The sequence below is a fragment of the Pseudonaja textilis genome, chromosome 2 (assembly GCF_049901715.1).
Source record: "Pseudonaja textilis isolate UNSWEBS1 chromosome 2, rPseTex1.2, whole genome shotgun sequence".
NCBI classification, from domain to species: Eukaryota; Metazoa; Chordata; class Lepidosauria; order Squamata; family Elapidae; genus Pseudonaja; species Pseudonaja textilis.
The window spans coordinates 200,117,035-200,142,023 of NC_141991.1; positions in this window are offsets into that span (position 1 = coordinate 200,117,035).

Here is a 24,989-nt window from a genome sequence, read left to right on the forward strand (position 1 = left end):
CGTCTCCCATTTGGCGAAATCTGTTGGCTCAATGACCCCTTGTTTTAGTAATTTATCCAGTTCCTCATCCAATTTAGGCCGAATAGCGAATGGGACTCTACGAGGTTTCAGCCGGATTGGGACTGCTTGGGGGTCGACTGAGAATGAGATAGGGGTACCATTATAACACCCCAGTTCATTGCTGAATACGTCTGAGTAGTCAGCGAATAAGGAGTCAGTGTCAGAGGTTGAGACAGCATGGACTCCTGTTAACCCTAGGCCGAGATGGGGGAACCAATCAAGCCCCAAGAGTGTGGGGAGGTTGCCGTTAACTACCACTAGAGGTAGGTGGCCTTTGAAAGTTTTAAAATTAACAAGAAACTTGCCTCTGCCGATTACAGGAATGTCCTTCCCCTGGTAGTCCTTCAGGCTAAACTGGCACTTCTGGAGCCGGTTTCTGGATAGACTGGGCTGTAGTCTCTTGAGGGTGCTCCAAGAGATAATTGAGAGCGCTGACCCCGTGTCAACCTCCATGCGACAAGGTTTACCTTCTAACAAAACGGAGAGAGAGATTTTACTAATGGCATGGCAAGCGTGCTTAGCATGGTGGCGAGTGCGACAGTTCAATACTTGCCTTTGGGGTCCCGAATGTGAAAAGGAAGGGTGCCTTTGTGCCGAGTTGTGAGCGGCTTGACAGACTCTAGCGATGTGCCCCTTTTTGTGGCAAATGTTGCAGGTGGCTCCCTTGAATTTGCAGGTGGCCCTCAGGTGAGATCCACCACAGGATAGGCACAGGGTGATGTGCTTGGGTGGACTGATGCTTTCTTGCTTGGCTCCTACCTGCGGGTGTCTGGCGTGGGCGAGGCGGTGGATGTCGGCCGCATTGCTGGGGTCCTCTTCGATGACCACCTCTTCAGAGTGGACTGAAACTGCAATTTGCTTGGAAGCAGGACCTTGGATCTCGGTGGCTGAGTGTGCTGCCAGCTCCGCTGCCAGGGCTTCCTCGACGGCTTGAGCGAGGTTGAGGTCCTTCCTAGCGAGTAGGCGCCTTTGGAGGTGAAGATCCTTGACTCCGCAGACTAGCTGATCGAGGAGCATGTCATCCAGGTAGGTCCCAAACCCACAATGGAGTGCTGCAGTCCTGAGGGCAGCCATGTACTGGTTGATGGTCTCTTTGTCTGACTGCTTCCTCATTCGGAAGGTGAACCGCCTGGCAATCTGTGAGGGTCTAGGAGAATAGTGGTTAGTAAGGATTTCTAACAGTTCTGTCCAGGGAACGTTTTTTAACTCATGTGGAGCCACGAGTGCTGTGGCAGTATCAAAGACGATGGCTCCACAGTAGATCAGGAAATATGATTTTTTCCGGTGCTCCCCTGCATCAGCCAGCCCTATGGCGTCGATGTAGTGGTTAAAACGATTCTTGTATGACTCCCACTTCTCCTCATCCGGCTTGAACGATGGTTGGAGTTCATGATGAGAATCTCGTTGGATAATCTGTTGAGAAAATCTCTCTGGGGCAGCAGCAGGAAGGTTTTTTGTGCCTATGGCAGGCAAGTGACTTCAGCTCTGGGGAGGTTTTCACAACTCTCTCCCTCTCTCTGGATTAACACGAGGTTAGGCTGCAACGGCCGTTGGCAGCGTTTTGAAATTCGCGCCTGCGTGGGCGTCAGTGACTTCGAAATACAGCACCGCGCTGTACTCTTGGGCGGAAATTCAAATGACAGCCGTTTGAATTTCGCGCCTAAGGAAACGAGCGGCTGCGGCTCGCAGCGCTACACTTTCCCTGTAGCTGGCTAACTAGCGGCTACAGACGCTTTCTCACTCTCACTGTTTGCTGACCGCTCTCTCTGGCTGCGGATCAGCGTTCGCTCTCGTTGCCTGCTGATCGTTCTCTCTGGCTGTGGATCAGCGGCTAGTGATTCAGCGGTTGCATTTTGCCTCTGGTCACCATCCCACCCTCGTCGCCAGTGTTGTAGTTGAGCAATGAGAGGCTGAACCAGGGCATGGGTGCAACAATACTTTATTAGAATAATAAAGGACTGAACGTGCTTGCCAAGCCTGGAACTGGCTCGCAGCGATCAGCGACTGGTTGAACCCCGCAGCCTGCTTTTATAGCCGGCTGCTGGGGGAAACCAGCCAATGGGGAACAGCAAACGCCCCCGCAGCATGAACGGACCTGGGTGGGGACTTTTGCAAGTTCCAGGGACATAACAAAGTCCTTTATGAATGAATAAGAACATTTAAAATACAAGGTTGGTCTGAGACAGGAAATGCTTTCTCTCACTTTGCAGTGCAGAATCCCTGCTACAGAGAATTTAATAGTATGGCTTCATTCAGACCAACTATAAACTATGATTTATTATTATGTGAGCAAACCCTGCATGAGGCTTATCTGTATAATCCATCTCCTTTGGTATTACCAAAGGAAAAAAATGAAAATCATTTAAAATAGAGCAGTGCAATACACTGTATTTGATTCCAGAAAAGTGCTTCAAAGCATACAATATGAGGATTCCTGAATGCAAGCATGGAAAGCCACATATGTCTGGGCAAATATGTAATTGATTCAAAGAGCTGTGAATTATTAAGTCTTAATTATGGCTTACTAAAAAAAAACCAAGTTCATACTGTAATTTATCAGGCTGTTTGTTTTAATTAACCATGTTAAATATTAATTGCAGGCTAGAATTCTGAAATAAGGAATGCAAACAATTTCCTTTCTGTGCCTCATTGCCAAAAGTTTACAAAGGCTTATTTGTGCAATATTAACCAGGGATGGAAAAACTATGACTTCCTTGAGTTTGGTCTAAAGGCATCAGGCTGGAAACCAGTTCTAGTTCCACTTTAGACATGAAAGCTAGCTGGGTGATTTTGAGCCAGTCACTCTCTCTCAGCCCAACTCACCTCACAGATTGTTGTGCAGTGGTGGGATTCAAAAATTTTTACTACCGATTCTGTGGGCATGGCTTGGTGGTCATGGCAGGGGAAGAATACTATAATATCTCCAATCAGAAGTGGTATCTGCCCGTTCTCTGAACTACTCAAAATTTCCACTACTGGTTCTCCAGAACTGGTCAGAAACTGTTGAATACCATCTCTGTTGTTGTGGGGAAAATAATAGGAGGAAGGAATATTAGGTATGTTTGCCACCTTAAGCTATTTATCAAAATTTTTAAGGCAGCAAATAAATATAAAGAAATAAAGAAATGAAATGAAATGAAATGAAATAAAATAAAATATAAAATAAAAGTTTACTGGACTATAAATCTCATTGCTGGCCATACTGTTGAAAGCCATGGAATACCAGGAAGGAAAGGAGGGAGAGAGGGAAGGAAGGAGGGAAGGAAGAAGGAAAAGAGGGAAGAAGGAAGAATAATCCTTATAAAAGTATCACTTAGGTTGGGGCTAGAAAAGAGTTAGAGAATTCTCAACCTAAAGTTTCCTATATGAGGCAGTGCAAAGGGTCTTTTTGAAAGCTTTCTCTCCTGATCCCTGTTTAAAACTTCTCAGTGAACTCTTCAATTCTCAGAGGTCAGCATTGGTGTGGCTAACAGGTAATTCTGCTCTTGTCTGGCCTTGTCTCTCAGCCTGCTGACTTTCTCCACTGCCTCTGAAAAGCTAGATGTCAAGCCTCAAAAAGACCTTCATTCATCAATGACTTCACCCTCCAGGTTTTACATGCACTTTGAGGTTCAAGAAAATATTCTCTGCTGTTACTGGGAGAGGGAATGCTTCATTGTCAAAGCCAAATCAAAAAGGGATTTCACTGTAGGAAACTGGCATGTGAACATATGATTTTGCTCTTTTCTGAAAAACAGAAAAATGCTGCATAATTATGTTATTTTTCCCTAACAAAAATCTGCCTAAAATTTAATTTCCCCATATAATTAATTCAATTTTGCACACATACAAACATAAGGACTATTTTGGGGGGGGGGGGGGTCACAATAATAAGTGATTCAGCACTGAGAAACTAATTCAGATGTAGGAAGCATTTTATTTCTTTTTAAAATGTATTAACTGCCCATCTACAAGGTAACTCTGGGCAGTTTACACTATCAAAAGATAAAATTCTGGTCCCAGTGACCAATAACCAGCAGCCAGTGCAGCTCACAGAGCAGTAGTGTTACATGGGCCACCCTTGGGCCCCAAGAATTGCCCATGCTGCTTCACTCTGTACCAACTGTAACTTCTGAATGCTTTTCACAAATAGTCCTGTGTAGAGTGCATTGGAAAATCCAGCTGAGAGATAACAATATTTAAGAGAGATTTGTAAGAGGTCTGTGCATTTTGAAGTGAAAAAGTTATTCTGGGTCATTGCATATGAAAGGTGTTGAACCACTACCCATATTCTGCTCGTGCCTTTAGAAAATGAAAGTACTTTAAAATGTACCATGGTTGACACCATGAACTATATGTTCATGAATTTTTTGCACTGGTTGGTCAATCCTAGTGAAGCCTGATTCCTGATAAGCATCAGGATAGGCCACGGGTATCAAACTTGTGGAGTCACCTTGCCGTCAGGTGACGTATCACAATATTTTTCCCCCTTCAGGGAGCTGGGGTGGGTGTGACAATTCCTGGCCTCTTCTTTATGAGCTTGATATCATCTGCTGAATAAACAGACTAATTTTGCATTTTAAACCTATCTCTGAGGACTGTTTTTCTAACCTCTGCCACTAACACAACACAAACTCAGGAAAGAGGGGGAATATGTGTTTTCAGTATGCCATAACATGAGAACTCCTGCTGGGAAAGTGTAGATATTCTTATGCAAACAAGAGTTTGAAAGGGGAAAGTAGATTTAAAAAAAAACAACAGTTCAAACCAGCAGCAATGGAAAAGTGGGAAATATACGCTCCAGAAAATTCACTGATGTTATGTAAAGTCTTTGAAATGCAAGTTTTGCTTTGAAATGAAACTGCATCTTACAGTATTCTCAGGATACTTGGGGTGGGGGTGGGGGGAGAAATCTAATACCCTGGAGTGAATTGACTTCAGGAAGGATAGAAATGAGATGGTGAAGTACTGTAGAATAGTGTTTCTCTACGTTAGCAATTTAGCAACATGAGTCTTTACTGAGGAATTGCCTTCCACAATGGTGGAATTAATTTGATATATCTAGATAGGTGTTTCTCAACCTGGACAGCTTTCAGATCAGCGGACTTCAACTCCTGAGAATTCTTAGCAATGGCCATATTGGCTGAGTTTTTAAGTTCATGCATCACAAAGCTGCCCAGTTTGGCAATTACTGGTGTAGAACATCATAAACCATAGTTGATGCCAGGTGGGTATCATCAGCTCAGCTCTCCAAAAACCCTGGTAAGGATCACCCAGAAACATGATGGACTAGAAAGCATTTTATCATGCTAAGATAATATATCCTTGTTACTACAGTTTTGGACAGTGCATCCTGGCTTGACAATACTTTTCTTCCATGGCTTGCTGCCAAATACAACCATTAAGGCCCCTGTGCTCTATCATGTTGTTAATGAACAAACAGACCGCCCCTTTTATCTGAGCAATGTTGTTAATAAGCCCAAAATTCATTTGAATTGTAACTATTCTCCTTTCTCCTCAAGGGTTACATCATTGGTACACAACCTCTTTAGTTGCTGAGGCCCAGGATTGGGATTCAGCCTGATGAACAGACCCAAAAGAACCAGAGGCATATAAACAGCAGCAGCTTTCTTAGAAATATACAAGCTTGTTTTTGCCTCAGACAGCATTTCCTAGTGCTTTGGCTTCATTATTTTCCACTTTTGTGTAGAAGAATAGTGATAATTACAGCAATACAGCAAGTCGTGGGACCAAAGGCTGCAGTGGTATATTTAAGCCTAAAAATAAAGAACAGATGTTTGTAATAAATTTGCTAGTAATAGTGACGTTTTCTTATTATTTTCAGCAAATGTTTTTAGCAATTTTCGTCGAGTGCTTCATATTCCATGCCAACCGAATTCAACCCTTCTCCCATTCCTTCTTAGTAAAACATTTGCTATTCACCACATGCTGGCTCAGTTATGTTAATGCAAACTAAACCAGTAAAACTATTGAAGTGCAAAGAAGCTGCAGTTTTCTCTGGACATAAATATCAACAGTCAATACTTGTGCAGGACAACAATCCTCCAACCAATTTCCAGTGTTAATCAACATCCAGTCAACCTATATGAGCAGGGCAAATTTCCGTATTGAAAATCATGTAAGCACAGAAAAAAAACCTTCCGGTGGCAAGGCAAGAATGAATAGAGCTGCAGAAGCCCGTCTGTGGTTTCAGTTAATCTCTTTTTGTGGTTGGTGTGATCCTTTGAGGGTGCACGAGTCCCGGAGAGATTCGTGCCAGCGTGGGGGAGACTCGGGTTGCAGTGTGGGGAAGGCAACCCCCCTGCAGCAAAAAGGAGCCCTCCAGAGCTCAACGACCAAGAAACAGCCCCCTGTCAATGGCAGCTCCGAAGTCCGGACTGCTACCGATGTAAAGAAGCGAGTGAGTGACAGTTTGTGAGATCATTGGGGAAGAGTGTGGCAGAGAAAATTAGCAGCGGAGAGGAGGATTGGAATGCTATAGACTTTTATAAGGCTGTTACAAGTGTCTGTCCAGAGCCCTAAAAGAAAGCGGCTAAAAAGCGGATGTGATGCAAGTGAAAGTGAAAGGGCTTGGCAGACAGAAGAGAGAGAGAGAGGACAATAACGAGTAAAAAGGGAAGTTTACGAGGTTGGGAGACTAGCGGCTGGAAGGTGCCTGGAAGTTGTGGAGGATTTGGACTATCTCATTTGATTTTTATTCTGAAAGACTTTATTAAAGTGGAGATGGGAAGAAGATCGGAGCTGACGGAACAGAGACAGTGTGGCGCCACAGGCGATACATAGAAACCCTGAAGTTATCGTAACAATATAACTGATATAAACCACTTAACAGCCCTTTAGGGAGCATATTGATCTAATTGAGGAGGTGGTTCCATCTGAAGAAAATCAGGAAAATTGAACTTAGGAACGCTAAGACAAAAAGTAAAAGTGGAAGCTTCCAAATGTGTGGAGATACCGTGTAATTGCAGTCACTACTCAGCATTTTTTACCTACCCACTTCCAGTGCATTTGGAGTGAAAGCTCTCAAACTTAGAGACAGAAAGCTAAAAACTTACTTCAAAATTTCTTTTTCCCTCTTTTTTTACTCCCTTTTTTCTGTATACATTTGCTCAATTTTTTTTTCTTCTTTTTCCCTCACCATCTGGTGCTATGATGAACTATCTCTCCTTCTTTATTCTCTCTTTATAATGATTATAAATATGCATACTGGGGAAAGGAAAATTGATTGTTGTATCTGATTGTTAAATAATTGAATTAATTGATTTAATTGATTTATTAATAATAGTGATAATATATACTTTGATTAGATATATAGGGAAAATAGTAAGAACATTAAGTATTATTTAATTAATAAGTCTAGAATTTTATGTATTAATATTATAATTTATTGTGTGATCACAATTAATCCACTTGGGGATGAATGTAATACTGTTTGTGTTTAAGAATATTTAAAATCAGGTTAGATACACATATTTATTTATAATATTTAAATATAGTTGGATTTGAATATTATATATATATATATATATATAATGAAGTTATGTATAGAGGTTGAGCATAGACCTTACAAAATTATATATGTGATTTAGAATTTGGATTTAAAATAATACAGTGATAATATTTTTATATATAAGTACTTATATCTAGTAACTAGTTAAGAGCACAGCTATCCAGAAGATAGATAGATTAAGTAATTAGATACCGGTCAATCCTAATACAGAGATTCTATCACTGAATGTTAATTTGGGATAATATAATTAATATAGTACAACAACAGAAACAAATCTGAAAAGAAATGACTTCCACAACTACTACAGCTCTGAAAACTGGAAGAAAGGTCACCCCGATGTTAACAACTACGTCGGCAACAGCTTCGCCCATGGCACAAAAAAACATAGAAGAAACATTACCAGTGGAGAAACAAGCTAACATCTCGAATGCCAACATCCAATCAATTTTGCTGACTTTACAGGAATCGATGACAAAGCTGCAAGAAACAATGACGAAAAACCATAACAAGACGAGAGCAGATATCAATGAACTAAAAGAGGAGATGGGGAAATTAAAAGCAGAAATGAAAGCGGATATCTCCAAAGTAGAGGACAAAGTTGGATTATTACAGCAGGCCTTGGAGAAAAATGAAGCAACAATAAAAGAGGTAGAGAAAAGGACTGAACGAACCAAAAGGAAATTAGAAAGGATAGATGAAGAATTAAAGAATGTGAGTAAAGAAATGGAGGACTCACTGGTCTACCTAGAGATGGACAAGGCTGCTACATACTTGAGATTCCAAAATGTAGTGGAATCCAAAGAAGAAGACCTGGAACAACTAATGGCGGGAATACTGGCTGGACTATTGGAAATGGATAAAGATGACATCTTAAGGGAGTTTGATGAAGTTTACAGGATTAGCACTAATTATGCAAGATGCCACAAATGCCCAAGAGAAGTCCATATACGATTTGCGAGAAGGAGTGTCCGGGATATCATATATAGGATGTCAAGAGATGAAACAATCACGTATAAAGGTAAAGAAGTCTTGATTCTCAAACAAATACCAAGAAGAGTAACAGAACAAAGACAAGACTACAAGTTCTTAGCAGCTTACCTAAATCAGAAAAGAATCGTATTTAAATGGCTAATCCCAGAGGGGATGTTAGTTTTTTGGAATGAAAGGAAAACATAAATTAAAATAGACTCCATGGAAAAGGCCCAGGAATTTTATGAGCGATTGGTATTTTGAAGAGTTATATAAAAAGGAAGAAGTTAACGAAGATAGAATAAGAAACTATTTAGATGAAATGAAGGATAAAGCAATTGGGGAAGAAATGGAAAAATTATTAAACAAAGACAATGCAGGATATGAAGAGCAGGGGAGGGCTGGCACTTCCAAATTGGGAGTTGTATTATAGTGCAGCCTCTTTAGTATGGTTGAAGGAATGGGTGAATTTAACCAATAAGAGAATATTATTCTTAGAAGGCCATGACTTGCAGAGGGGGTGGCATGCTTTTTTATGGGATGTAGGGAAAACTAGCCAAAAATATTTTCAAAGACACCTAATCAGAGACTCATTATTAACTAATTGGAAGAAAATATGGAAAAAAACACTATTTAAAAATACCAATTTGGATTTCAACAATGGAGGTGATGATTCACCCAAATAATCTGGATATCACTAAAATGATTAAATATAAGGACCTATTGGATACACAAGGAAATTTGAAATTGCAGCAAGAACTTCAAGAGTGGGGACTAAAAATTGATCAGTGGGCATATCTTCAAATTCAAAGTAGATATAAACAGGACAAGAAAAAAATGGAATTAACAATAAACTCCAGCAACTAGATAAAATTTTATTAGGATCAGGCAAAAAAAATATAACAAAATTTTATAATTACTTATTAGAAGTAGAATTAGAAGAAGAAATTGTAAAAGGGAACATGATAGTCTGGAGTAGGAATATAGGACGTAGCATCACCATAACAGAATGGGAAAAGGTCTGGGGTAGAAATAATAAAATTACAAAATCGGTAGCATACAAAGAAAACGCCTATAAAATGTTTTATAGATGGCACCTTCCTCCTTCGAGGTTAGCAAAGATGCACCCCAATATGAGTCCGAATTGCTGGAAATGCAAAAAAGAAGAGGGAACTTTTTTCCATATGTAGTGGTCCTTTCACAGCCATTCACAGCCATGATCTGTCTTATTTACAGAATTCTAAGCCAGATTTTCCCAACAATGCTACCTAGTCATGATGGTATAAACTTCATGAATTCAAAGTGAAGTTTTATCCTCTCATAAAGAAAGGTCTCAAGAAGTTTATTAGAAACTTTCTCGCATCCGGTTTCTGTGAGACTCACATATGTAAATCAAAGTACTTTTTCTATTAGGAGTATAGTTCCTAAAATTACTTAAGTGGTTTGGAATTTTGGAAGATAAAGCCTCATCCCATGTGGACAGCACAAAATTGAGAGTGGCATTTAATATTCTAATAAAGAAGAATATTTGTAGCTCAGGGTTGAAATGAGGGGTCCTTAGTTCTCTCAGAGAGAACTAAGGACCACTTGTTTCATATTCTAACCAATAAAGTTTCTCAAGCAGGCTACCACCAGATTTTTTTCCCCTCATTACAGAAATTAAATATTGAGCATTACAATTTGAACTTGGCCATTCCATATCCATATATTCCATATATGTGTTTTATTTACACTTTCCTTAATAAACTAGACTGCTGGTGCAGGTGTTAATTAATGAGGTAAAAAAAGCCCCAGGAGGAAGTTTAAATCTATTTGCTCAAACTAAAGTAATTCATTTCTAATGAAAATTCACCTGACTTCTTACATTATCTATATTTGACATTTAAACCTGTATGAATTATAAGCCTCCTAAAGTTTCTCCAGGACACTTTCCCAGAAGGACTCTACCTATAATGTTAACAAAAATGATTGCACAGGAATGTAAAATGTATATATAGGTATCTCTTCAAAACTATGCAACTTCTATAATACACACAACATATGAAAATTAATGAACAGACTACTTACCTATTTACAACCACTGTATATTTAATATTGCAGATTTGACCTCCCTACATATCACCAAAACCAATTTTTACAAGCAAATCATGTTTCAAATAATTTTCAATCTTCTGGACCATGCATCTGCATGTACCGTTTGCTTTAATAAGCCTTTAAAGCTACAGAAACTAAGAGTGCTTTGTAGCAAATTTGTTTAGTGAATTTAGAAGCTGTTTGTGTATAAAGTAAGAAGGCAGTAAAAAAAAAAAAAAACCAGAGCAGCTCTAGGAGTACATGACCACATCCACATGCCACCACATTCTGAACAAGCTACAACTTCTGAGTAGTTGCCAAGAGCCACCTCATGCAGACTGCATAGCAAGAGTCCAAAACATGAGGTAAAGTTTTTCCATTATTTTCAAAGAGGACCTTGACTTCTATTGAGTTGTGGGCTGTCCACAATGTGTCTGCAGCAGTGGTGGTATTCAGCTGGTTCGCACCAGATCAGGGGATCCGGTAGCAAGAATTTGGTATGGGTCACTGAACGGGTAGTAAGTTCTGGCTGGCCATGCTCTCCCACCTAGTCGCACCTCCCACCCAATGCTCACTCACCCCGCCCGCCTGCCTGACATTCGCCTAAGGTATTTCTTTCTTTTTTCCCCTCCCGATAATCAGCTGTAGATAAGATCAGCTGTACCAGGATTCCCTTTGCTGAGGCCCAGGAAGGCAAAAAATGGAGGAAGCAGCTCCCCTTCCATTTTTTGCCTTCCAGAGCCCCAGAGGAGCCTTAGGGGAGCAAAAACGCCCCCCTCAGAGGCTTCTCAGAGGCTTCTCTGAGGCTAGGAAGCTCCCAAAACGGAGCTTGGAGGGATGCTGCATGCCCCTCCCATGCTCTGTTCCTTTTCTTCCAGAGCCCCAAAGGAGCCTTGGGGGAGCAAAAACGCCCCCCAGAGGCTCCTCTGTGGTTTAGAAGCTCCCCAAAATGGATGGGGGCTGCAACAAAAGCCACGCCCACCCAGTCACATGGCCATGCCCACCAACCCACGTCCACAGTACTGGTAGTAAAAGTTTTTAAATATGACCACTAGTCTGTAGGTGGCTGATAAGGCTTATAAAGGCACAGAATGTTTTGCCACATGTTGAGGAGACATGTGTGGGCACCGCTATTGTAGCATTTGCAACTCTGACTTTGTGGAGTGCTTGCTTCTCTTGTGCTATGGTTATCCTTCTGTCTTCAAATGTCTGGCAGCCTTGGTGAATCAAATGCACCATGTTGACCGATCTTGTGCCAGGGTTTCTCAGGAGGTGGTGTCGATATCCAGGGACTTGTGAGAGACTTTCAGCATGTTTTTGTAATCGCTTCCTTTGACCCCTGTGCAATTGCTTTCCTTGAGACAGCTCACCATAGAGGAGCTGTTTGGGGATGCGGTGGTCTGGCATCTATTTATTTATTTTATTTATTTATTTGATTTGTCAATTGTTTACAAGATAATAGGTATAAGTATATACATAGTTATGAATACATGAAATGGGTACATATAAGAAAAATAAAAGAAACAATAGGACAGGGATGGTAGGCACGTTGGTGCGCTTATGCATGCCCCTACAGACCTCTTAGGAAAGGGGTGAGGTCAATAATAGACAGTCTAAGGTTAAAGTTTTGGGGGGTTGGGGAAGAAACCACAGAGTCAGGTAGAGTATTCCAGACATTGACCACTCTGTTGCTGAAGTCGTATTTCCTGCAATCAAGTTTGGTGAAGTTAGCCTTGAGTTTGTATCTATGGTGTGCTCTTGTGTTGTGATGGTTGAAGCTGAAGTATTCATTGACAGGTAAGTTATTGCAATGTATGATTGTATATACCATACTTAGATCAGATTGAAGATGACGTAATTCAAGGTTTTCCAGGTCTAGAATTTCAAGTCTGGTGGCATAAGGTATTCTACAACGAGTAGAGGAGTGGAGAACTCTTCTTGTGAAATATTTCTGGACTTTCTCAACTGTGCTAATATCAGATACCTGATGTGGGTTCTAGACCGATGAGCTGTATTCGAGTATTGGTCTAGCAAATGTTTTGTATGCTCTAGTTAGTAGTGTGATAGTACCAGAGAAAAAGCTATGTAGGTTTAGGTTAACAACTCTTAATGCCTTTTTGGCTATGTAGTTACAGTGGGCTCTAGCACTTAGATCATTAGAGATGAGTATTCCAAGGTCCTTTACAGAACTTGGATCATCAACAAGATCTTGACTATTCAGCTTGTATTTTATTTTCTGATTTTTTTTGCCAATATGTAAGACAGAGCATTTATTTGTTGAGACAGAGCATTTATTTGTTGAGATTTGAAGTTGCCATTTGTTTGACCATTCTGATACATAGTCAAGATCTTTTTGAAGGGTAGCAGTATTGTCTGTGGTATTGAACAGCTTTACATCATCAGTGAAAAGAACGCAGTTGCTCTTAATATGATCACAGAGGTCATTTATGTAGAGTATGAAGAGAGTTGGTCCTAGAACACTGCCTTGGGGGACACCACTGTTGACAGGTACAGAATTTGATAGGATGCTCCCAATTTTGACCATTTGTTGTCTGTTTGACAGGAATGCTTCTATCCAGTTATGCAGAGATACCATAATATTTTAGTTTTAGCAGTAGTTTGTCATGTACCACTGAATCAAAGGCTTTACAGAAGTCTATGTAGATTGCGTCTATTGATTTGCCCTGATCGAGTTGTGTAGTCCATATGTTTTTGCAGTGTAAGAGATGCAGATTGCAGGATAATCAATCTTTATCTGGTGGCATAAATTTTTGTATTGGCTTTTGAAATTGGCAATGTAATCAGATTTGTTTTTCCGCCAGAGTGATCTCTTTTTGGACTGAAGTTTCCTTATTGTTATGTAAAAATACGTTGTAATGGTCTTCAACAGTATTGCATCCAGTGAATAGAGATTGCCAATCAAGGGATGAGAGATCATTGTCTATAAGATCATAGTTGCCTTTTTTGAAGTTATAATTGGGGATTACGTCATTGTGATGATTTTTGTGGGGTGTATGTTGAGACAAAAGTCAATCATATTGTGGTCACTGCTGGAAAAGGGTTCTTTAGTTTGTATTCCATAAATTAAATTCAAACTATTGCAGAAGATGAGATCGAGGCAGTTGTTTAGTCTAGTGTTGTTGGTTACTAGTTGTTCCAGTCCCAGATTTGTAACAGCATTGTAGAAGGTTGCATGAATGGGTTCAGTTGTACATTCATTTAGGTTCTAGTCAATATGAGATAGATTGAAGTCACTAAGAAAGATAAAAGTGTGTGGGCAGAATGTTGCCCATGTTAGTAGTGAATTTAGCTTGTTTACATGTTCAATATCATAATCAGGTGCTCTGTAACATAGTAAGAATCAAAATGTGATATTTAAGGATAGTTCACAGATGATGGTCTCAGGAAGAGCAAGCTCCTGGGTAATTTGGATGTTTTTTAGATGTAAGGACTTTTTACAGAAGATAGGAACACCACCTCCTCTATGGATTTCATGATCTGATCAGTAAACATGATAGTCTCTTACTGTGGTAATGGAATCAGGGAGAGATGCATTGAGCCATGTTTCACAGACGAATATGATGTCAAATTTAGCCATATTTAGTAAGAGGAGAAATTCAGGTATTTTATTCACAAGGCTTCTTGCATTGAGTAGCTTGCATTTAAAGCCAGCAGTAGTTGGAATTGAGGTAGTTAGGGGCATGCGTGCCTAGTCTTGGGTGATGGTGGATTGGTTGAGCTAGGGTTGTGGTTGAAGTTTAAAGCTGAGTTGCGGGTTGTGTTACTTACTTTTGATACAGTCGGCATGGTAGTCAATGTACAGGTCCTTCTCTCCATTGTCTAGACCCTTTTTGAGTTCAGTGCGGAGTACACAGGAGCAGGCACATTGCTGTATGGTTAGGTCAGGGCGAGAACGGAGGTTCTTATGGTTGCTGTTGCTCTTGGCAAGTGAATTTATAGTATAAATGAATTTACGTTTGCTTGATTCATTTTTGCAAATGACCCTGCAGAAGTGTGGGGCCACAGAGCCATCTCTGTTTTTGAGCTCTTGGCCAATGCAGGAAATGTCAAGTATTTCATCAGGAGAGATGGTTGAGACTTGATAATCACTGATGATGTTTTGGACAGTTGTGATGTCATCATTGTCATTGATGTCCTCTAGACCAAATAAGATGGCATTTGGACATTTCCGTTCATGCTCAACAGCTTCTCTGATGAGGATTGGGATATCATTATTTGTCTGGCTTATGTTTTTTTGGGGATTGGGTTGTGGATTGGGTTGTGGTTGTTGGGTAGAGATGTGGTTTGTAGCTATTGGATGTTCAGGTTTTTGCATTGTGTCTTTTTTTTCAATGTTGGATAATCTTTCTTTTAAGGCGTCTAGGGATGCTACTATGGTGTCAAGGGATGTTATTTGTGTTTCTATGGTATCAACTCTTTCAAACAGATCCAGTTTGGGTTTGCATGATTTGCAGAGATATGGAAACTCATTGGATGATTCTAGGTATTGAATCATTTGCTCAGGTAATCTCAAGCAGTCATGATGAGCGTATTTGTTACATAAAGAATATTTGATGGAGTTTTCATTATCCTTTAGAGTTTTGTAGCATTTAAGGCATGTGCCATCTTGTGGTTCATTGGTGGGGATTACTTTCTCTTTAGGTTGTGGCTTGGCATTGGATTTTTTTCTTGGCATGGTAGGTTTGTTAAGATGGTACGTTGATTAAATTAATTAATGGAACAATTTTGAGTAATCAATATAGCCAATATCACACCAATCAGTCAATTACAATAATCTCTCCAGTCAAATAATTTTCCTAAGCAACAATCAGCCTAATCAATTAATTACACTAATCGCCAATCAATTAATTACACTAATCATTAATCACACTTCAATTAAATTCACTAAATCTAATTTTACTAATCAATTAAATTACATGAATCTTGATCTTTTAAACTAATCAGTAATCACACTATTTGCACTAAACACTCTAATCACACTGATCAATTAAAACAATAAACCAATTAAACCATTAATGAAATATTTTATAGAAATTGATTATCTAATCATTGATATAGGTAATGAGGTAGAAAAGTTGTAAGTTTTGAGGTAATGAATTAATCAGTGTTTGATTAAAGTAATGTGGTAGTATTGAGAGTCTGCAAGGAAAGGGTTAATTGTTTAACTAACAGCTTTTATTTACTGGGTGGGAGGAATTTATTGCTCTGATTGCTGCTGCTATTACTCTGTAAACAATAGGCTGTAACAAGATGTTCAAAGCATGCTGGATTTTTGAAAGAGAGCAAAACTCGCTGAATTAAAACATTTTAACTACAATCAATATGTCTCTGAATAAGATTGTTTTCCAAAAGTTCTTCAAGTTGAGTAGTAGTAAAAATACAGTCCAGAAATTTGGGTTAACCAATCCAATCTGTCCTTTACTTTTAAAGTTACTTCTAGTTGCAATATTTTTTTTCTTTTTTAACTAAATCTGACAGTCACTCCAGATCGTTAATCACAGCTATTTTTCTCCTTTGAGTCCCACTTTCCAAGGAAAATTCCACTGCAGAAATTGGAGTGGTTCTTACCAAGACTAAGCACACTGTTACAAGATCTTTCCTTTCTTTTTCACTTCTGTCTCACCTGCCTGCCTGGCTTTGATTCAGCCATGCTGGCAGTTCTCTTTTTAGTTTGGATGGAGGGGTTTTCTTCAGGTCAGTCGAGGAGACTCTCCTCTCCTCGCGACCCCCAAAGCATTCCTCTGCCGTCCAGGGTGACTTTCAGCTCCTAAGAGCCTCAGGGCTTTCTCCTCCCTCCTTGTTTCTCTTTGCCAGCTGTCCAATGTGGCTCCGGGGAAACTGTGTGGGGGATATTAATGGAAACGCGTTGTCTGGCGTGGAAGATACTTCTATCAGCTGTGTGAGGGATTTAAATGAAGGTACGTTGTTTGCACTCAGCTGGCTCCAAGTGATCCAATTCAACAGCTTCACCAGTGTGGTTCATAGGGCTCAATGGAAAAAGCTTCACTTCTCTGGGGAAGGAGAGGAGGGCTCCAGATCAGTTAGCAGGAGCTCCGCCAGCATTATTAGAGCTCCACGACTTTGGTATCCAGCGTTTTGGGGCTTGTTTTTTGGGCTCTGGTTTACTCACGGTTACTGGTGCAGGCAGCAGCTTTAAAGGTGATTTCTGGTGCAGGTGGTGGCTTTATAGGGAGATAGTGCTCCAGGAGCGAGAGCCTCACCTTCCTAGTTGGGTGCCGCCGTTTCAAGCATTTCTTTCATTTCATTTCATTTCATTTTATTTCATTTCAGGCATTTCATCCTTGCAACATGGTCTGCCCAGCATGTCTGGGCTTTGATCATCAGAATGTGAACTGATAGCAGGCCTGCTCTGGAGAAGATTTCTGTGTCTGGAACCTTGTCCTGTCACCAGATCCTCAGAGGTCTGTGGAGGCAGATTGTGTGGAAGTGGTTCAATTGCCTAGCATGCCTCCTGTATACAGTCCAAGTCTCACTGGCATACATCAGAGTAGTTAGCACTACTGCTTGGCAGACTTTGAGCTTTGTAGCAAGGCTTATTCCATGGTAGCATTGTGGTTAGCCAGCAGCAGGTGCAGATGACTGAGGAGAGCGAGGACTCTGATAAAGGGCCAGGACCTGCTGCCTTCAGAGATTGTGGGGGGGCTGGCAGCAGTAATGAGGAGGTTCCTGAGGAGCCTGAGCCAAGTGCATGTGCACGAAGGATTGCTTGGAGGAAAGAACAATTACAGCAGCACAGGAGACTCGGGAGTAAGGATGCAAGGTAATGGCCCCTCCCTCAAGAGGATAAAAGCCAGGTTTGGAAAAGCAGACAGCAAAGAAGCTCTGAAACTCAACTGGTGGACATCTTAGTTTGTATTTGGAGAATTCTGTAAATTAGTTCTTATCTTTGGGTTTTTGGCAGCCTTAACAAACAACTTGGCAAGGCTCTTTCTTGTTGGAGCTAACTGTTGGAAAGCAGTCTTTTATCTGTAAGGGAACAGACTTGTGATTAAACCTTAAAAGGTGGGGGCTGCTGTCTTTGTCTGTGTTTGCTCTCTGGGAACCCAGTTGGGTCAGAACAGGTGGTCCCACACATTGGGAACACACCACCACATGTCCAATTTTGCTCTTGCCACCACATTCTGAACAAGCTACAATTTCTGAATGGTTTGAAGGGCTGCCCCATGTAGACGGCATAGCAATAGTCCAAAACATGAGGTAAACAGAGCATAAGTGACTGCCTGGAGGACCTCCTAACTCAGGATCAGTCTCAGATGGCTCAGCAGATGAAGCTGTGCTCTTTAAGCAGAACTGTGAGTCCAAGCCCAACTCTACATACTAGTCTTAAAAAGAGAAGAGCAACCCTACCCAATACTAAAACTGGAAAGTCCTCTCATGCAGACCTCCCCCAAAATCTATATCCATTTAGTCTTGTGAAGGTTGAGTCCAAATCTCTTTCTTAAAAGGATGAGCTGCCAAGGTCTGGTTTGGGGCTCGCCAATGAGAGATCAACACTACTTGATTCAAGGTTCCTGCATACAATTACTATTTTAAAGTCTGCTGAAATGAACATGAATAAAATTTGGCTTCAAACAAAGGCAGCTTTAGATTCCGATTACTGCTCAGCTATGACATTCATCTATTCTCTGTAACTTACTGCGGGGATGCTTTTCTTCCTGGTATGCAGCATCTTTATTTTAATCCTTCCCAAACTGATCTATTCCCCTGTCATTTTTCATTCCATGCTCCTTCAGCAGTCCCCTGAGGCTAAAGTCCTGGGCTACATTGAACAGAATGAATCGGGTTCTCATGCCATGTTATTCACAGTATAGAAAGAAATTGTTCCACAGCAATTTCCTAGAAAGACCATTTAAGTAGTACAGAGAGCTGGATGGATGGATGGCTAGATAGGTAGCAGTATAAAGGTCATATGAAAAAGTAATTATAACTTAATAATAAGTTGGATGGTCTGTGCAAGTGGGGAAGGGGTGTCAGAATTTTTTCTGTGTTCAGCACACTGTAAATCTCTATAATAAAAATAATACCTTATTAATACCTGGCCTCATATGGCTATTGAGAGTTTAAATTGCTGCCTGAAGCTCCTTAGAGGTAGGGTAGAATATTAAGGTAGTAAATAAATTGTTCTAATGCTAGCTTGAAACATAGCAGCTATAAACACAAATATACCCAATTACCTCCTTTAAAAAAAAAAAAGAAAGCACTTTTGCCCAGGGCCAATTTGTTTACCTTTTCCTCTATAATGTGAAGTATTACATTGTGAGCAATCATAAAACTTCTTTGAAGTGTCCAGACTATTTCTGTGTCAGGGCATATGAAAAATCCTTGGTGAACATCGAGATGAAATTATTAAATCTTGCATGCTTTTTTAGAAAATAATAATATAGTTTCATTTGCAGTATCTATTACTAATGCTGCACGTAAAAATGAAACCTATTAGAATCCAGTTATTCCCATAAGTACTCATGTCCTGAGTTTGTGCTAAACAAGCATAGCTTTCAAAAATGATTCATTAAAAGCGGAGGAAGAAGTGACTATGACAACAAAGGTAACTTTATAACAAATTGGAAGTCTTGCTCTTTGAATGACTAATGGAGCTCTTCTTAGAGGACAAAAAAAATCAGACCTTTATGACTAATGAAATTTAAATACCCTTATACCGATGGCCTTGTTAAGTCTATGAGAGGCCTCAGAGCAGAATTTTAATTTGAGCCCTACTTTCCAGTTTCTGAATAGAGGTTGTACTTGTCTCTATAACCATAATGTTATTTGTTTTTATTCATTTTTACTAGTGCATGCATATTCTGCTTTCCTTCCAAAAATATCAGCAATCATGATTTCCTAAATACTTTTTACTGGTAAAACAATTTTATAAAATAGATTACTCAAAGACAGACTGAGAGACCCAATGCCCAGAAGGTTGTACCTGGGTTTCCTCAGTCTTATTTTATTCCTCTCAATTATTCCTCTTCAACTCTGCAACTTTCTGAGATGCTGAAATTCAAAACCCCAAATTCCTAGCTTATTACTCTTGCTGTAAAACAACATTCTTTATTTGAACATCTGGTATTATCTATGTCCTGCTTTTGGAATACCAGGGCTTAGCATGGTAAAAATTAAAACGGATATTAAATGATCTAAATGATATTTTTAAAGTATAATCACAATCATTTACAGATATCCATCTAAAGGTGGAAATATTTTTTGTTGTTGATGATGATGTCTTTTAGTCAGACTAATGGAGAGTAACCTGCAAAGAGGGTGATTACCCAAAGTTCAGTTGTTATTTTCTTTGGTATACTAGAATGATCATGCAAAGATGTAAAAGAATAAAAAGACAACAGGAGTTTTGTTCATTGCATTTGAAATACACAACTGAGTGTTGCAGTGGCCTAGAGGTGGAGCTCTCATCTCACAATCAGGAGGCTGTGAGTTTGATCCTAGGTAGAAGCTGATATTTCTCTCTCTGGGAGAAATTGGAATATATCTGCTAAATAAATCTCCTCATTGGTGACAGGAAAGGCTTTCAGCCAGTAAACGCTCAGCTCTATTCAGCTGCCCTGACTCCACCCTGCAAGAGATTATGGGTTCATAAAAAGAAGATGATGATGATGATCTGAATCCCACAACCCTTTTTTCTTCCATTCTATTTTATAAAAACTTCCTTTGCTGATGAACATCTCACCGTAGGTTGTACGAACACACTGTCTATTCTTTGAGTAAAATAATATTTGCACTGATTATATCTGGATGAGTACAAGAAGCATCTAGAAACATCCTCAGGAGGTAGAGGTAATACAAGAGATGAAATATAGTTCAGGCAAACACAGAACTCTATACCTTTTCTATTCCTGCATTCCATTGCAGGAGACTTTTGAGCATAGCAAAGATTCAGAAGCTCTGTCAAGCAAGCCTTATGCCCTTCAGGCATTGACTGGGTTTCTTGGATTAGAGGTATGCAAACTAAGTCACGCTGGGGGGCACAGAACCAGGATGCTGCTGTAGTCACAAGTTAATATTATTTTATCTAACGGAACCTGTCACTTTTGCCAAATGTAGCCTTCTCTATTCTAATGCTATATAGAGATAGAAAAATTGATGTGAAGTAAATGGAATACGGAGGAATCTGCTGCTCTTTTCAATATAGAGAAGCTGAGAAAAAAATAATGCTGCATTTATGACAGTTAACCCCATACATTACAGGTGCTCAGCCTTTGGGACCAAGGAAATTTTAAGATCATGTGCTTCCAGGGAAGAAAGATGCTGCTGTTTACATAATGGATACTGTACCAACCATTGCAAACATCTGTTTACACTTTATTCCTACAAGTATATTCAGCATCCATTTAACTGCATCTTTCTTCTAGATGGAGAAACATATCATAAGAGTACAGTGACCTACAGTTATCTTTTCATCTTTTAAGAATGCTGGTAAGTCTGTCAATCATTTAGGGGGAAAAAGTGATACTGGAAGTAAGGTTTTGGAAGATGGGATCAAGCCATCTTCTAATCTATTTGAATTTTAATTAAAGGAATCTTTAAACAAATTAATTCAATTTTGGCAAAAAAGATCAGCATGGAAATCCAACTGTTCTTAGAAAAGCATCTATTGTCTTCATTTTCTAAAGTGGGGTTCATACTTAGTAATTCCTTCATATTACACACATTTTGACATTTAGTTTGCCTGAACATAAATAATGCCCAATCGCTATAAACAGAACAGAACTTTAACTGCTTATTAAAACATGTCCCACCCCTTAGACTATGGTGGGACAGTGGCTCAATAGTTAAAACACTGGGCTTGTCAGCTGGAAAGCTTATAGCCCAGGTTTGAGACCTGAGTGTCAAGTGACAGGGTGAGCTCCCATCCTCACCCCAGCTCCTGCCAACCTAGCTGTTCGAAAGCTTACAAATGCAAGTAGATAAATGGGTACCACTTCAGTGGGAAGGTAATAGCTCTCTGTGATGTCATACTGGCCACTTGACTATGGAAATGTCTTGGGACAATGCTGATTCAATGGCCTTGAAATGGAGATGAACACTGTCCATAATATTCAGCAATGACTAGTGGAGCAAAATCTGCAGGGACTCCTTTGATTAGAGTATAGTGGGATGTAGATTGATGAAGAGCAAGGTGGTGACTGTCAGCCTCCCTGGATAAAACAGACAGGAGATATGACCAGATCAACTCATTTACTTTATTCTAAGGCTACATTAACAGAATCTTACAACTTTGAAACTACAGGTCTTTTAATGTCTGTTATTACAGCCTGATTAACTAGATGGGTCATTCTTAAATTTCTTTCTTGATATTTCTAAATATCAAGTCGTTGGGGGCTCCTTTCTCTCTTGTTCCCTAGCAGCATCTCTTCCCCACATTCTTCAAGATCATTCCCACATACCATTACAGCAACCGAGAATGGAGAAGGAACTGTCCTTATCCTATCCAATCCCATGACATACTATATGCTATATGATGAGTTGCCCATTGCAGTTAGTAATATCATTGGCAATGGTCTGTCTAAGGAAACCCTGCCTCCTCTTCTCAGAATCAAACAGAGTGTTTGTACTGCAAGAAGCTGCTTTTGGGGTGATTTGAACTAAATAAATGTCTTCTTAGAGGTGTGGTGCCTCCGTGGTTTAAAGATGCTGGAGAAGGTCCACTCCAATAGTTGAGTGAGCTCTCATCGATTGCCTCCACTTATGCCAACCATGCAGTTCAAAAGCATGATACATAAATAGGTACCACTTCAGTGAGAAAAATAATGGCGCTTCATGCGGAAGTAACCCAACTAGTGCGGGACCTGCCCAAATGCAATATCTGAACACAAGGCCGGATCAGTGGAAGGAAAAAGCATTGGATGATACTGCACAACACCATTAGCCATTTTGAGTGCAGAGCTAGTTTGCCTCCTGTGTTGTACTCTGGATAGGCTGCATGTGTGAGCTGAACAGACTAAAAATCATCAGCAACCTAACAACTATTTTGTGTTAACATACTGTATTCTCCTGGCTAATGTAAGATTGCTATAGGCCAAATAAATAAACAAACTGCCTTCCCTCCACAGAAACCATACTTTTGAAGGAAATCAAAAAATGAGTATCCAGCACATAACCATCATTCTTAGAAGCAATAAGGGCAAATTTACACAGTGGATGGATTCCCTTAATAATTATGCCTTCCAGAGTGGTAATCACTTTAACTATCTCCTGAAAAAAAAAACATCTGCAGCATGTTAGTTAATTATCTTTCTGGTAGAGTTTCACAGAAAGATTACATTGTATTTTTATGGTGCAAATAAATAGAAAACCACATGGGGAAACAACTTGCAAATGAAGTTTTAGCAAGTTGGCAGCCAGCTTCTCCAAAATGGGCAAATATTAAAACTGAAACTTATCTGAGACAATTCTTGAATCCTCAAGAATGTATTTAAAAGTTAGTTCATCCTTAAAAACAACTGGGTTTTCCCCAATAAGGTGTATCTCTACTTTACTAACTCTGGTCCCTCCACAATAATAATATGCAGACAGAACTGTTAATATTAAGCAATCACAGAAGATGTTAATCCATAATAACCTACTAAATACAATGACCATTTTTCACAGATAAGAAAAACAGATGGTTGGTTTTTCCCTCTTTATACATATTTTTATACTATTTTTAATTGGATCATTGTACCATTTCTATTTCTCCTTTGGAGCACTTGACCATGATTTGTCCCATTAGTACACAATAATGTGCAGAACCTGTTTTGATATCAGGTATCAAATGTCCATGTCACAGATACATGAAGTTTTTGTAGGCTGCTTGCTGACATCTGCTATTTCATTATGTGACCCTTCTGAACATTTTAAGGTTTGTTATTTTGGCCATTTCTGCAGAATATGTTTACATTCTACAAGGTACTGGGAAGCCATAACATTATTCAGGAATGTACAAAACTCAAGTTCACATTTTGGTGAGATTTGTGATGAGAGATCTTGACAGGAAGAACCATTTGTAACAGGTGACACCTCTGCCTCTGTGTGTGTGTGTGTGTGTGTGTGTGTGTGTGTGTGTGTGTGTCCCCAGTATAAAAGTTCTGATTTTAATTATCTGTAAAATGGAATGCAAGTGGCACCCAATACAATCCACATATTGTAATGTTGATGTATATAGCCTTAATAAAGATATTTACGCTGGTTTTTTTAAAAAAATCTATTAGTTTATTCATATTAGGGAACATTTGAGGCCAACAAAAATAAATTAATGCTCACATCTATATCATAAACTTTATCTAAAGGCTACAGTAGAAATCAGCTTTGTATTTAAAAATAATAAAAAATAACCTCTTGTTTTCTAGTTCTACTTTCAACCTAGCAATTCCAAGACTAGATCAATGGAACAATTTATGATGCATTAGACAGCTTGTACTCTAAATTTGGCTAACGTACTATTCCCACAGGCTCTATCAGTCATGCAAGTGGTGAGGGATTCTGGAAGAAGTACCACATATGGGAGACCACAGATTGTCCATGTATACTCAACATTGAGTTATGATTGTGGCCATGGATTTGAACAACTACCTTATGTCCTCAACTAACAATTCCTGTGTGACTCAGCTGGATGATGAAAAGCAATTCCTTCTACTTTCTGAAAGAATAAGAGTTTTTAAAGGTTACATATAGAGAAATTGCCTGGGACTTCAAATAAGGAGCCCTGGTGGTCTGGTGATTAGAATGCAGTATTGCAGGCTAGCTCCATCCACAATCTGGAATTCGATCCTGAAAGGATCAAGGTTGATTCAGTCTTCCATCTTTCCAAGGTTGGTAAGATGAGGATTCAGATTGTTGGGGGAAATATGCTGACTCTGTAAACTGAGGGCTGTAAAGTACGATAGATCAGTATGTAAATCTAAGTGTTATTGCTACTGCTATGCTATAAGTACCATGGCAAATGGACCATCTGCTGATTGTTGCTAGCAAGATAATGCTGCATCTGAATTAAGATAATCTGGCCAGAACAAAGAGATTATTGAGATCATCCATGGCATTCCAGACAGCTGCTGCTACTCAAGAGTAGACCACAGAAACTGTCAATTTTTTAGTTGGCCTATAAGTAAAACAACTGGGAATTGGGATTTACGACAAGCTCAAATTCACAAAGCAGCCTTTATGGATACTAAACTTGACTGAGCCTTATATCTTAACCACTTTTTTAGATTTTTTTTCCTGTGCATATTGCAAAGATTAAGACCTCTGAGACTGGCAAAAATTTTACAGCATTCATTGGGTAAGTTTCTCTCTACTTTAAAGATGATGGTGTAAATTTGATTTTAAAACTTTTAAAAATATATGA